Consider the following 12,864-nt stretch of genomic DNA (forward strand, 5'->3'; position numbering starts at 1 on the left):
CGGCTAAGAATTGCGTATGCAAAGCAACAGCTGAACTTGCTGGTTAATAAAACGAAATTGAATTGAATCGAATTGAATTGAATTGCATTGAGCCCCATTTCGAATTGGATTTGCTACGGTCAAAACGATTGGGAACATGACAGGCCAAATGTATCTGTATCTGACCGAATGTATCTGGCCGAGAAGAAAGTTCCGCGGCAACTGTGTTGTGTGCGCTGTGCTAATTGTCTGAATTGATTAAGCCGATTGTCACAAATTGTCATATGATCCAATTGGAATATGAAATGAATAGTTAATGCTTTAATGGGATCGTCATTATAGCGCCGCCGCCGGCCGAGTCAACTTTCGAAAATGTGTGGCATTTGGCTAACTCAATTATGTGGCTCCAACTCGTATTAACTTTGCTTCTCGGGGCTCTGAGGTTGGGCACTTGTGGGTTTTCACTTTCACAATATGCTCGCAGTTACTCCGCACTCGGATACAGATACTTGTACTAATAGATGGCAGAACAGTCGGTCAATAATAACAACAATTGACACTTATAGTTACATTTTTGCATATATGGTGCTCAAAATGTAACTGTATCTTTTGCTTTTGGCTAGGGGTATACTAGAGTGTGATTTCTACCTTATTTATCTATAGAGGTTTGAAATCGCTGAAGTAGGTATCTAAAAGTATGCTACTATAGATGAGAAATCAACATATTTAACGGTAATCACTGAATATGGTTCCTAAAAGTATGCTACGAAAAGTGACAAACCGACTTTCGGGTCTTTTTCTTAGGACTGTCGCACTAGAAATACTTCGTAGCATACTTTTAAGCAGTTGTTTATATAGAGGGTTTCAACTTTTAGGGATTTCTGTCCGTTAGCCCCGTGTCCCATCGCATAATTCACATCACGCACCCATCTCCACTGCTAACAATAACTGCAGCTGTCAACCAGTTGTGCGGTTCATTGGCTTCTTGGCTGCATTCGCCACCAATAATAACAACAATGAACAGCAGAATAAAAGTAATGAAAATACTTAATCGTTGGCTAGTAACTGGGTATCCGAGTATTTGCCTTTTTTGGTGTCCATGAGGCAAAAGAATTATGACCGTGCAAGTTATTAATCATTTACGTGTGACGTTGTAAATGTTTTCGAGCCCCCCCTCGTCCATTTTCTTCTGGAGCCCGGGGCGTGAAAGTCATAATAATTTACCCAGCATAGACACATAATTTTTAGCTCTTTAACAAAGGCAAACAAAGAGACAGGTTCAGTTGTACGTATCTGCAGGGCTCATAAAATACTTTTGGCTTTAAAATCAGGCCCAGCACGTGCTCTTCAGCACGCTATATCCATAAATAACCAACAAATAACTTACTACAAATGACCAAAAATATGTTCATAAATTGTACTCGACACCAATTAAATGATGGGAAATACCTGGGCGAAAGGTATTTAAATTGGAACCCCATTAGTAGTCGAGGAATTTGGCCTATTTGCTTAGAAAAATTAGATTCTTATAATAGGAATATTTTATATGCAGAATCCATTTCTTATATTTCAATTAATAACATTCTCTTTATACAACCAAAAGTCATGGTGGTGACACGAAACATTACTTATACTTATAAGTATTGCGTGTTTATAAAATATGAATAAATGATGACCACTTTTTTTATCGGAATTATTATTCATCTATTTTAAGATTAAAAAAATAACAATCTAGTGACCCCTGAAACCTGAAACAGGTGGCAATCGAACCACTTGCATTTCGAATCCGACAAATTAGCAATCAGGTGGTAGACTTTTTGCCCACTTCCCGCGACATCTGAGCGATCCACAAGCTACTGTTGCAGCTGCTTCTTGCCAAGTATCTGAAACCGTATCTAGGCAGCGTCGAGGCAATTAGAATAAATTAAAGAAACAGCTTTTGATACAGGTGATCGGCGGGGGGAGGGGGCGAAAAGGTGCCACAGACCACAAAATGTAAATGAAAGAAACACCGAAAAGCCACGAGATACAGATACCAGATACATTGAGCACAAAATCTGAATTCGAACCGTTTGAATCCAAATTGAGGTTTAATTTTCTTTGTTAGGCGAAGGAAATAGAAACAGAAACAAAACCCGTTCTGATTTTGAGATCAGCTAGGTTTCGGAACCCCTCCTTGATTCGATTTCCCCCTTTCTAAAGCATTGGTCTTTTATAGCGGTCCGCTTTCGTTGGTCACTTTTGTTGACTTAATTTATTGACATTAGTGTTTCTTTTTCCATTTCATTGTGTATTTTTGATTCCTGTTTTATTTTATTCGATTATAGCTCTTGATTTGCCTTTTATGTAAAAATATTTTTGTGTTCATGCATTCTTGACACAAACACCTGACTGTCTGTCTGTGGCTAAAACTAAACCGGTTGGCATTTTAGTTCGATTCGCTTTCCTAACAGCTGTTTGGAGCTCGAAGAGCAGCTCGAGATACCAGCGAAGATAAGACCAACGAGATTATGTCTACCAGATATAAGGTGGATTTAGTCATGGTCCACAGATAAATATAGATGCAATAGATAGAGATAGAGATAAACGGCGCTCGTATCATAAATTAATATCCCCGGGGTAATTAATTTTATACGATTCATAAAATTGCACAATTCTTTGATGAAAGCTATCAAATACCCAATTTCCCTCACCTGATGGCATGTTTTACCAACCACAAACAGTTCGTTTCTGTGTCGTTTTGGTAGGGGGTCTATAAATACGCGCAGACATAAAACTTTGGGACTTGATAATAAATGTTTTTAGTGTTTATGAAATGAAAACAAAATTTGGGGGAGGGAGAAGTTATAGAGTGCCCAAGAGACCGGTCTTTTAAATACCCCCGTTTTTGGATCTCACTTATTGAGTTTATTATCTTTAAGCAGGACTGAAAAAATGTGACTGTGTATATGGGATATATTTATGATGCATCATTAAAAAGGAAATAAATTGATTGCGAAGTTAAGTTTATTCCATAATATATAGAAAAGACATTTATTTATTGCTGTCTTCAACTTTTTCCCAGATTTTTTAATACATTTTAAAAACTCTGTTCATCATACCCGAAAAAAGAAAAGTCTTATAGGAAAAGAATGCAACAAGAGAATCACCTCACAACGCCCACATGGCGGCTTTAATAGTTGAGGGAAATTAAAAGTGAAACAAGAAAATGTCAAATTTATTTATATTATAAACTTTACTCACCTCTGGAATTCTTCGCGGCCCCAAAAGCAGGAAACGGCCAAAACTATTTCAGAATTTCGACTAAAAACTTTTTCATCTTTGCCTGTGTGTTCTCCTTTTTTGTTATTGTTGAAATTATTTTGGTTGACAATTTATTAGCATAGATTAGTTGCTGGTATTTGTTGCTGTATTCTTATTTTTTTTGTATTATTTTAGCTTGATTTTAGTTTATTTGCCAGCGATTTTGATTGTCACCGAGGGGATTTGCACAGTGTTTGCTAGAATAATCTCGTGAAAAATGTGTCTGGTCTCGACTTCTTTTGGGGTGACATAATTTGGCAGTAATTAGCTTGGAATTTGTCAGGATGGATACTTTTTGAGCTAAAACTCAGGAATTTCTATTCAAGTTCAGATGGTTTTGCGGGCTATTCACACTGCCATTCTGGGCTCATTTCAGCCAGGTGGATCTGCGGCGACTGACTGACAGGCCGCCAACTGTCCAGGCACGAAGTCTTTTCCCATCAGGCCCAAGGACTCGTTCAAGTTCCGCATGCAATATAATTTTATTCGCCAAGAGCCCGGGGCAAAAACGATGACGAGTACTTCGTATAGGTTGTGATGGTATGTGGGTACTTTTCACGGGGCGGTTTCGACGCCTGCGCGTTTGAGTATTTCGAGGACCCCCAACATTTATTTGCATTTGCAATACGGGAAAATTTCCGCATATCATGTTAATCGCCCAGTTACACGCAATTGTTTTACCTGGGCTCCGAAAGTATGTCGCATTTATATTTCCTTTAGCGCTGCGTCGCCGTTGTCGTTTCCTCTATTTAACAGTGGTTTTTGGCCATTCTGGGGCTCCTTGCCAACGTATCCTTTTGGCCACAAAAAGCACAGCTCCTGGCTGAAATTACCTTACAGCCTGTAATTAATTTTTGGGGCTGGCATACATTTAAGAGCCGCCGAAAACGCATTTGAATTTATTTCGTTTGTCGCGCGTTTTGTTTTGCATATTCTGGCATTTAAGCCCCGTCTCTTACCAATTTCCCGAAGGCCTTGGCAGGAGTTGTTGACCCTGCGGGTTGCCTGAAAGTAGGCAATGATTTCGGCTGCCAATATGAATTTATGCAAATCAATTTGCAGTGGCAAGGACTGCAGATTGAAAGCCAATTTTGGGGGTTACCTATCGGAATTATGGTGTATTATGCTCAATTAAGGTGCGTGTTCTTAAAACAAAAAAAGTTGTGGGTTTCGTGACAAATGCTAAAGATAATTAAATTATTTGGCAGGGAGATTGTAATCCATTGGGTAAGAAAACTAAAAATGCTAAAGTTATGATAGGTTTAAAATCAATTATTAATAAATAATAATCCACAAACATAAGATCAAAAGAAAAAATCATTTTAAAGCATATTGAAATAAAACAAAACTTTTTTTTTTCCTAATAATTACTTTTTTCTTATAATAACCCATTGGAAATATTAGCCATAATCATAATAAAGTAACCCAATGAATCATGGCTAGAAGAAAAACAAGGCCTATTCAGCCAAAGTTTGGAATACATTTCGCGACATTTTGACTGTTAAATTGTGGTAATTAGTTTAATTAAAGCCAGAAGCGCACAAAAGAATTATAGGCTGGTGTAACTACTCCATAAAGAGAGCGGCGAATAACGGTCATTAACGTTGGCTAAGTAAGAGAGATGATGCCGAGTGGGCCATGATTAGCATAATTTGCGTTTGGCCTTTCGTGTGGCCAAAAATTTGGGTCAGCAAATGGATATTCCCCTTACATGAGGTCCGAGGTCCTCGGGGAAATTAGGCAAAAAGTGTTGGATGATTTCGCATACAACTCGCATGATTTCCAAGCTATGCTGACAGGGCCAAGTCCTGTGAAGGATGACGTTCTCTCTGTTCCAACTTAATGTATACATATTTTTGTGGGTTTTCCGATTCCTTTGTGTGGCTTCGCTGGGTTCCAATTATCGATGGACTGCTGCGAGGATTCTCCAATTCCGGTTCCAACTCCCAATTGAAGCATTAAATGCCGGCGAGTGCAACTCCCTAGTATACAACTTTTTATTCCATGTCCCAAATTAATTAAGCAGAAGGATAAGATACCCACCATGACGGCAAGGACCTGGGCGTGTGTGTGCCTGTAGTGCAGAGTACTCCAACTGTTGACTCCCTACGCATCATTTAATTACGTTAATTGGCAGCGGGTGGCGCTTCCAGAGGGTGGGTGGGGGTGGTTCTAGTGGGCTGGCTAGTTTGGGGGCGATGACGTTGTTGCCAACCCACCACTCTTCAGAGGAATATGAAATTACAGGCGCAAAGTGGAGCCACATGTGCATTGAGGCAGCGATGATATACATATATTTATTCAAGCAAGGAACTAAGAACCTTAAAAGGATCTGAGTTTTTAGTTAAAAATTGAAATATTGTTTCTTAAAAGGGCTTTTAAATTCTTAAAATATTTTTAAGACGTGTTAAATAATAATATATAGGCATTAAATATTATTTATTTAAATTAATACATATAAGCTATCAGATATCAATCACTATTATAACTTAATACCTTATTAGGATTTAGAGTGCTAGCTGCAGTGGCCATCGACTTAAAAAGAGAATATATATATCTATTTAGAGACAAAAACATGTTTAGATACCGAATACAGAAGAACTTTCACAACTAAAACCGACGTTTCCCAGAAAAGGAGGTCCAATATACCAGCATTTCCTTACATTATAAGTGAACGACTTCGACTTATAGAGATTAAGGGTTAGGCAAATGTAACTGTAATTCACCATTCTTATATATGACAAAATTAATATAATTATTTTTAACAATTTTTAGGAACAACAAATACGTTAAGGAAAAAAATATTTCTAGACATTTGGGTATTCTAATAAATCTATTTAATGTTCCATATAGCTAAAAATAGTATTTATTCTTACCCATTTTAAAACTACTTCTTTGGTTTCAAGAATTTCTTAAATATTTTTTAACAATGTTTTATGCTGCTCTATCATTTTAGAAACCTAATGTTTTGTTTCATTTAACTGGCCTACAAAATGGCTGATATCAGGAAACCATTTTGCATGACTCCATAGAATCAGCATCCCTTTCTGTGATTTTGGGTGCGACTGCGCAGCATCCTGGTGTTCAACCCCCTTCGAGGCCAGCGGAAATCACCTCAATGGAAGCCCAGCCAGAAGGCGGCCATTAAATGCCCCGACTTATGACCAAAGGCAACCGAGTGAGACATACACGAATTCCTCCGCCACACACAAAATTCTACAAGGCGCAGACAATAAGTTGTGGCCCCCACAGCCACCACCACCCACTGAACCACCCCCATCCCCATCAGAGTTGAGCTAAACATTTCTAATTTATTGATGTTTCCGTCGCCGGGAAAGTTCTTGTCCAACTGCCAAATGTCTTTGGCTCTCTTCGTGTCGCTGGCTTTTTCCTTTTTTCCTGCTGTTTGACGGTGGAGGCAACACGAATTTATGATGATTAAGAAAAATCACAAAATACTTAGGCAATCTATAGATAGTACGATATATGGCCCTGTCTATGGGCAACGTGTGCGCCTGAATCTCTGTCGCCCATTTTCACTCTCATTCTCATAATTTGTTTGTTGTTTCAAAAATAGACGGCAAGCCAACACGACTAAAAAAAAAAAGATACGGATTTCTGCCTGGGGTGTGTGGGCGGCATTTCGGATGGCTCTATATAGAACATACTCCTGGATCCGCCCTCGTAGGGATCTATCAATTACACGGCGAACAGCTGAAAATGTAATCGGGCATGGCAGGGTTAAGATTTAGTACCAGAACTGCTTGGATTGAGACAAAGAGTTCTGTGAGGATACAGCCGCAATTAAGTTAATGCCTGGTTGAATACGCAAAACATTTTTTATGAAATACATTTCATTCTTTTTTAATTTTTTGCAACCTTCGCATTCCACTGCCCATTTCCCCTTGAGGAAAGTTGTCAGAGAAAACAAAAACAGCAACAAAAATTTGTCATTAAAAATGTCAACTGATTTATGAGTGTACTGTTGGCCAGCATTTATAGTTGAAGTGTGCGTGAGTTTCCTTAAATATGTTGTATACCGCAGCTTTGTCTATCTCTTAATGACCCATGCGAGTGAGGAAAGCTATTAAAAGATTTTAGCAACTTACGGAATCAATAAATAACCGAATGAACTGGAATTAAATAAAAACCGAAGGCGACAAACAAAAGACAGCAAACAGTATTTTTAATTTTTTTCCAGACCGTAAAGTAGGTTTATGGGTAGAAAAACACAAACACGGCAAATGAGTGTAGATAAACTTTAACTACCCTAGACCCAAATGCGGCACGAGCAAATGAAACAAAATAAAACAAAACAGGGCAAAATCAACAAACCGAACCGGGCCCAAACCTCCAAATGGAGTTGCCAAAGCCCCCATCCCAAGCCACTTATTTCAAACAGATGTCAAACAATTCCCCCGTCTTCCGAACGGAGTCCCATTTCGATTAGTATTGGCCATTTGGCCTTAAAGAGCACCTTTCTTATAAAGTTTTACGGTTAGATTCGAGGAAAAATACTTTTTATGATATCTTAAGCAATGTTATATATTATATTATATATGATATAAAAACAATAATACGATATGATAATATAATATAATAATATAATAATATATTGCAATTAGTATACTAAAGAATATTTACCAAAATGACGTCTATAAGTAATATAATTAATCTTTAAGGTCTGAAATCCCTTAACTTACATTCTAATATTGATTTAAGGTAATTAAATCATAATAACAACTAACAAAGTTTCTCATTTTCGTCTGATATTCGCTAGCCTAGATATAGCAGCCAGTCTTATATTATAAATGGCTTAACAAGCTGATTCCATCTGCCATTTCGATTGATAAAGCTATGAAAGTATACTTTCCAAGTCATGACTACGATATCCAGTCAAATTGCATGCCAACCGATTTTTATTTAAACGATCCGAACACCCACCCCCCGAAAAACTCCAGCCTGAACCCAAAACGTTGACATAGTTTTATCCCACTCCCCAGAAACAAAAACCTCACTGGGTAGCTAATTTCGAACACAGTTTTTCAGTTATAACCGGGTTGAATAGAACCCGCCCCTAATCGTGGGTCGCTTTCGCCTCGCTTTGCATGTTCGGCGTGCATATTGGCCAGGACCTTACGGCAAGGATACAGAAGTAGGAAAAACAACGTCGACTGCCAGTTGTCAACGCATATCCATTTTGGGCTGCAAAGACCCCCTCTGGAGGACTCAGCCCCCCAACTCCTCTTGTTTGGCCAGGCCAAATAGCAACAAACGAAGCCTGTTAAGTGTCCCCAACTTTTGGGCTTTCCACTGGGTTTTCCAAACCCCCTGTATATATCCTCTGGCATACACAAATTTTCAACATTTTCGCTAATATTTCCGCTGCCGTTCATTTTAATGTGAGCCATTTGTTTGTTTTGCTGGCACTGGTGTGTCGGAAAGTTGCTTCTATGCGGGTCAGTTGGCTTCCTGTCCACTGTGGGTTGCCATGGGTGGTTCTGTGGTTTCTCCGAGAGGTATTGCTGTGGTGGACACCCCTTTATGTTGCGGCGCTTATCGGCAGTTTGCGGTTTTGTTTTTGTTGATTTAGTGGGGCAGCCTGTTGAACTCCTCGCTTCGGTGCGGCGACACTAGACAGGACACACCCAGGTGCCCAGAGGGGCGGTACCACCTTTGGCACCCCTCTAAACCAACCCACTCTAACCCCTTTTTGGTTTTAATGGTCATATTTTGTTGGTTGGAGGAAAGGCAAATAGTTTTTAGAAGTTTGGGGAGATTTTATTTAGTTTTAAGAAGTATTTCCTGAGTGTTAAGGGTGGTCTTGTTGACCTTATTGGCATATCGATTTCTTAAGTGGCTAATAAATTTGTTTGCAAATCAATAAGCAAACAGAATAAATTGTTGTCCTTATAAGTGTTCTATAAAGTAAAAGCCGTTAACTTTGAATTATTTAAAAATTCTGTCTAATTGTATTTTTGCCAAGTAATCAAGAAAGTCTTTCATGTGAAGAATTGCCAGAAAATGTATGTATATATTTTGTCAATTAGTATTCCCCAAAATTAATATATACAACGAATATTTATAAAAATAATACAAAAAGTGGCGCCACCTATACAAAAGTTATAGAAGAGCTTTCTCATAGCGACCTCTAAGTTTTAATTTTATGTTGCATGTAAGGTAAAATATTTTACATTGAGGCGAATTACAATGTAGACAGCGAATTCAATGGGGGAAAATACGCGGTAAATTTAAAAATTCGATGGATTGATGATCATTCTAGTTCGGCTAGTGATCCTGAATATATATACTTATAGGATTGAAAAAGCTTCCTTCTACCTGTTACATATGATTTTAGTATATTATTAAAAAGGATTTTAATGTTATGTACTCAGCGAGTTTGAATAGCAAGGATCCCTTTGCCTATAATTGTGGTCCTTTTTTTTCAATCCTTGTTTTGGGTAGCATTTTACAATATTTTTATAAGTTCAGAATAATAAAAAGGCATTAAATATTGACATTTGGACATTTGGAATTAATATAATATATAAGGTTTTTCCAAAGGAAATCACTTAATATCAGCTGGTGCCATTTATTATCAATTGATCCCAGTTGTTAGATGGAACCCTGTGATGCAACAAAGCTGAACCGGATTTTCCGGGACTAGACGCCTCCTTGAACCCTCCAACTGGCAAGTGAATTTTCGTTTTTCGCCAGGTGAAAAACTGGAAAGCTGGCCAGATGAACGGAAACGAAATTGATTGGCACATGTGGTGTTTTGTGTTTGGGGTTGGGAGTTTTCAGTTTTGAGTTTTGAGCTCCGTCGTCTGCAACGCCACCGCCAACGCCAGAAAGTTGGCAATTATGCAATCAGCGGTGGCCAGTCGTTTGCATGTCCCAGTCAATTGGCGAGCGTGACTGCAGCTGACCGAGTGAGGTAAATCAGCTACTGGCACTCGCCATCTCCGTTGATCCAGATAGTTAGCAGCTAATCTGGCAAATATTGCCATTAGCCGGGAGCCCGCTCCAAGTCGTGGGTTTCTAAATATATTTCCTGGCCTAAAACATGTCCTCGCTTGTTAAAAATATTGAGTGGAACGTTATATATGCTTTGCAAATTTTTTAACCACTGTAATTTGATTTGCCATATTATTAAGATCTTATCTTTTGATGTGTTTTTTACACGAACATTTTCCTGTATTTTACCGGGTTTCAACGATTGTTTCAGATCAAACTTGATCTAAAACCAAATTAAGTTAAAAATAATGTAAGATTTATATATGTTCATAAACTTTTTTGAGGTACACAAACAGTATCTGACATACTTTCCTATATCTAAAATCTTATTGGTAAGTGGAGATGATGAAATGATATCCACACCTTGCTTATGCTAACTTTTTCTCTTCGCTGGGTCAGTGAACTCGTTGTATGAACCAGTTTGATCGCCTGCATTTCCGCAAGTGGTTTCTGCCCAAGTGAACCAAGGCGCCAGTGCGTCTCATTATGCGATCGCTGAATTGAAATGAAGACCGAACTAATAGCCAATCGACTGCTTATGTATGCAAATGACACATCGAAGCGCCGCCAATGGCACTGGGCTATAATAGAGACATAACTCATGCAGTTACTTTGTTATGGGCATGCGTTGCAAGAGAGGTTCGTGCCTTAAGTCTTTTGTTTTGCCCGAAATGGTGTCAACCTATTGCAGCTGACCTTCAGGGGAAAAGACCCCAGTATTTCGATATATGATTTCCCAGAATTGCTTTTAGCCTAACCAGAGGCCTTGCGGAAATTGTAGCAAGTGGGAAATCGTTTTCGATTGAGGCGCCCAAACTGGCGGACCAAATTCGCCTTATATGGCCAAAAACAAGAGCGGTGACAACTCGACATCTCGACTCTTGGCCATGCACACGCATTTTGTCAAAGCAGTTCGTCCAGCTTCCTTGGCGGCATTTGCTTATTTTTTGGTGGACAAGCAGGAAGCCGAACTCAATCGGAAGTAAGAGGACCACAATAAAAAAAGGTGTCACTTCGTGGGCATGTGTGCGATCAAGTGTGATTGCCTGGCCAATGTGACAGTGGGGGCGGCAGCCACGCCCCCTTCCCCGAGTTATGCGGCCCACACCCACTCCCATTCCAAGGCGGGCTGCCAATCTGCGATCGCTTTGGCAATCGTTTTGGCAATTCAAATCAGCCAACGCAGCGCCGCCAGAGCAAGGAAATGCATGCCAAATGTTGCTCTAATTTTCATGCCGGAACCGATTTTAAATGGCCAGCCACAGCGAGAAAATACTTCTTAAATTGTTAGCCCATTAAAAATAAGAAATCAATTTAAATGAAAAAAATCAGTCGCCTTAATAATTAGCACCACCCTCTTCTAAAGAATTCGCGGTTTTTGTATCATTGTCTTATTAAACTGAACTTGTTTGTCATACTCCTAAAGAATTCGCGGAATTTAGGCCTTCTAAAACAAGGAAAAAATAGAACATCAAAGAAAAATGAAAACGCGAATTCTTCAGAAAAAGATGGCGAACAATTCCAGCGAACGAAGTTTTTTGCTCCAGTCGATATATCATTTTATAAACCATATATGTAGGTCTCTTTAATTAATCATCCTTTATCACTCGGGAAAATTACATAACATAATATTGATTTAATCATGGCTCTAATAACTACGGAGGATATACAAAAATATTCCACTTTTCCGAAATGTTCTTTTGGTGTAGTCTTATTTTTTCCAGTGCAGTTGACAACAACTTACCCTTATAGCTGCGCATATATTGACCGATTACCGCCGACGATAAGATGAATAATCATGAAAGGCATAAATAAATAAATAAAACGCCACATCACGCTGTTAGCCAGCCAAACGAAAGGGGGGAAAGTAAAAGTGGTTCAACACCGTCTGCAGTTTGTGGTCTATAGTCTGCAGTTGGGAGTTTGGAGTTGGCAATGGCGATGAGGAGGCGGAGGACCTGGGTCTGAACCGAACGCATGGCCATGGGCAAGTTGTTACGCATTTCAGTCCAGTTTTGTGGCTCCACTTCCTGAAAGGGGACACACAGGCCGCTCTATGTGTATCTGAAATTGATGAATATTAATATGATTTCGTTTTGGCTGCTGGTGTGTGAATCATGTTTGGCACTTCCTTATGCAGAGGGTGGAACTAGCTGTCAGCTGGCGGAAAATGATGGCCAGCCATTAAGGGAGAAAGGCTGCGGTGAAAGTCCTGGCAGCCAAAGAGAACTCTGGTAAATATATTATAGGATATACACATATTTATAGAGCCGGCTGAGTTATGCAACCGATCACTTCCCACTAAGTGAAACGGAACCAGACCAGGTACACACACGCACCTGGAACTCCATAAGCTGGCCAACAGGTGAGCTATCCACTGCTGCTCATTCATTTGAAATTAAATCAACATGCAATTAACTTGCTTTTGGCCAAATGAATCGAACCATTTAAAGAGCGGTATTCCGCATGTCTTGCTGTTGCGGATCCCAATGAAAATGTGGCAGGAAATGAAACGGAAAATGAAATTAAAAATGCTGGCTATTGTCTTTCAATGTCTTGCCACAT

The sequence above is a fragment of the Drosophila suzukii genome, chromosome 2R, assembly GCF_043229965.1.
Source record: "Drosophila suzukii chromosome 2R, CBGP_Dsuzu_IsoJpt1.0, whole genome shotgun sequence".
NCBI lineage: Eukaryota > Metazoa > Arthropoda > Insecta > Diptera > Drosophilidae > Drosophila > Drosophila suzukii.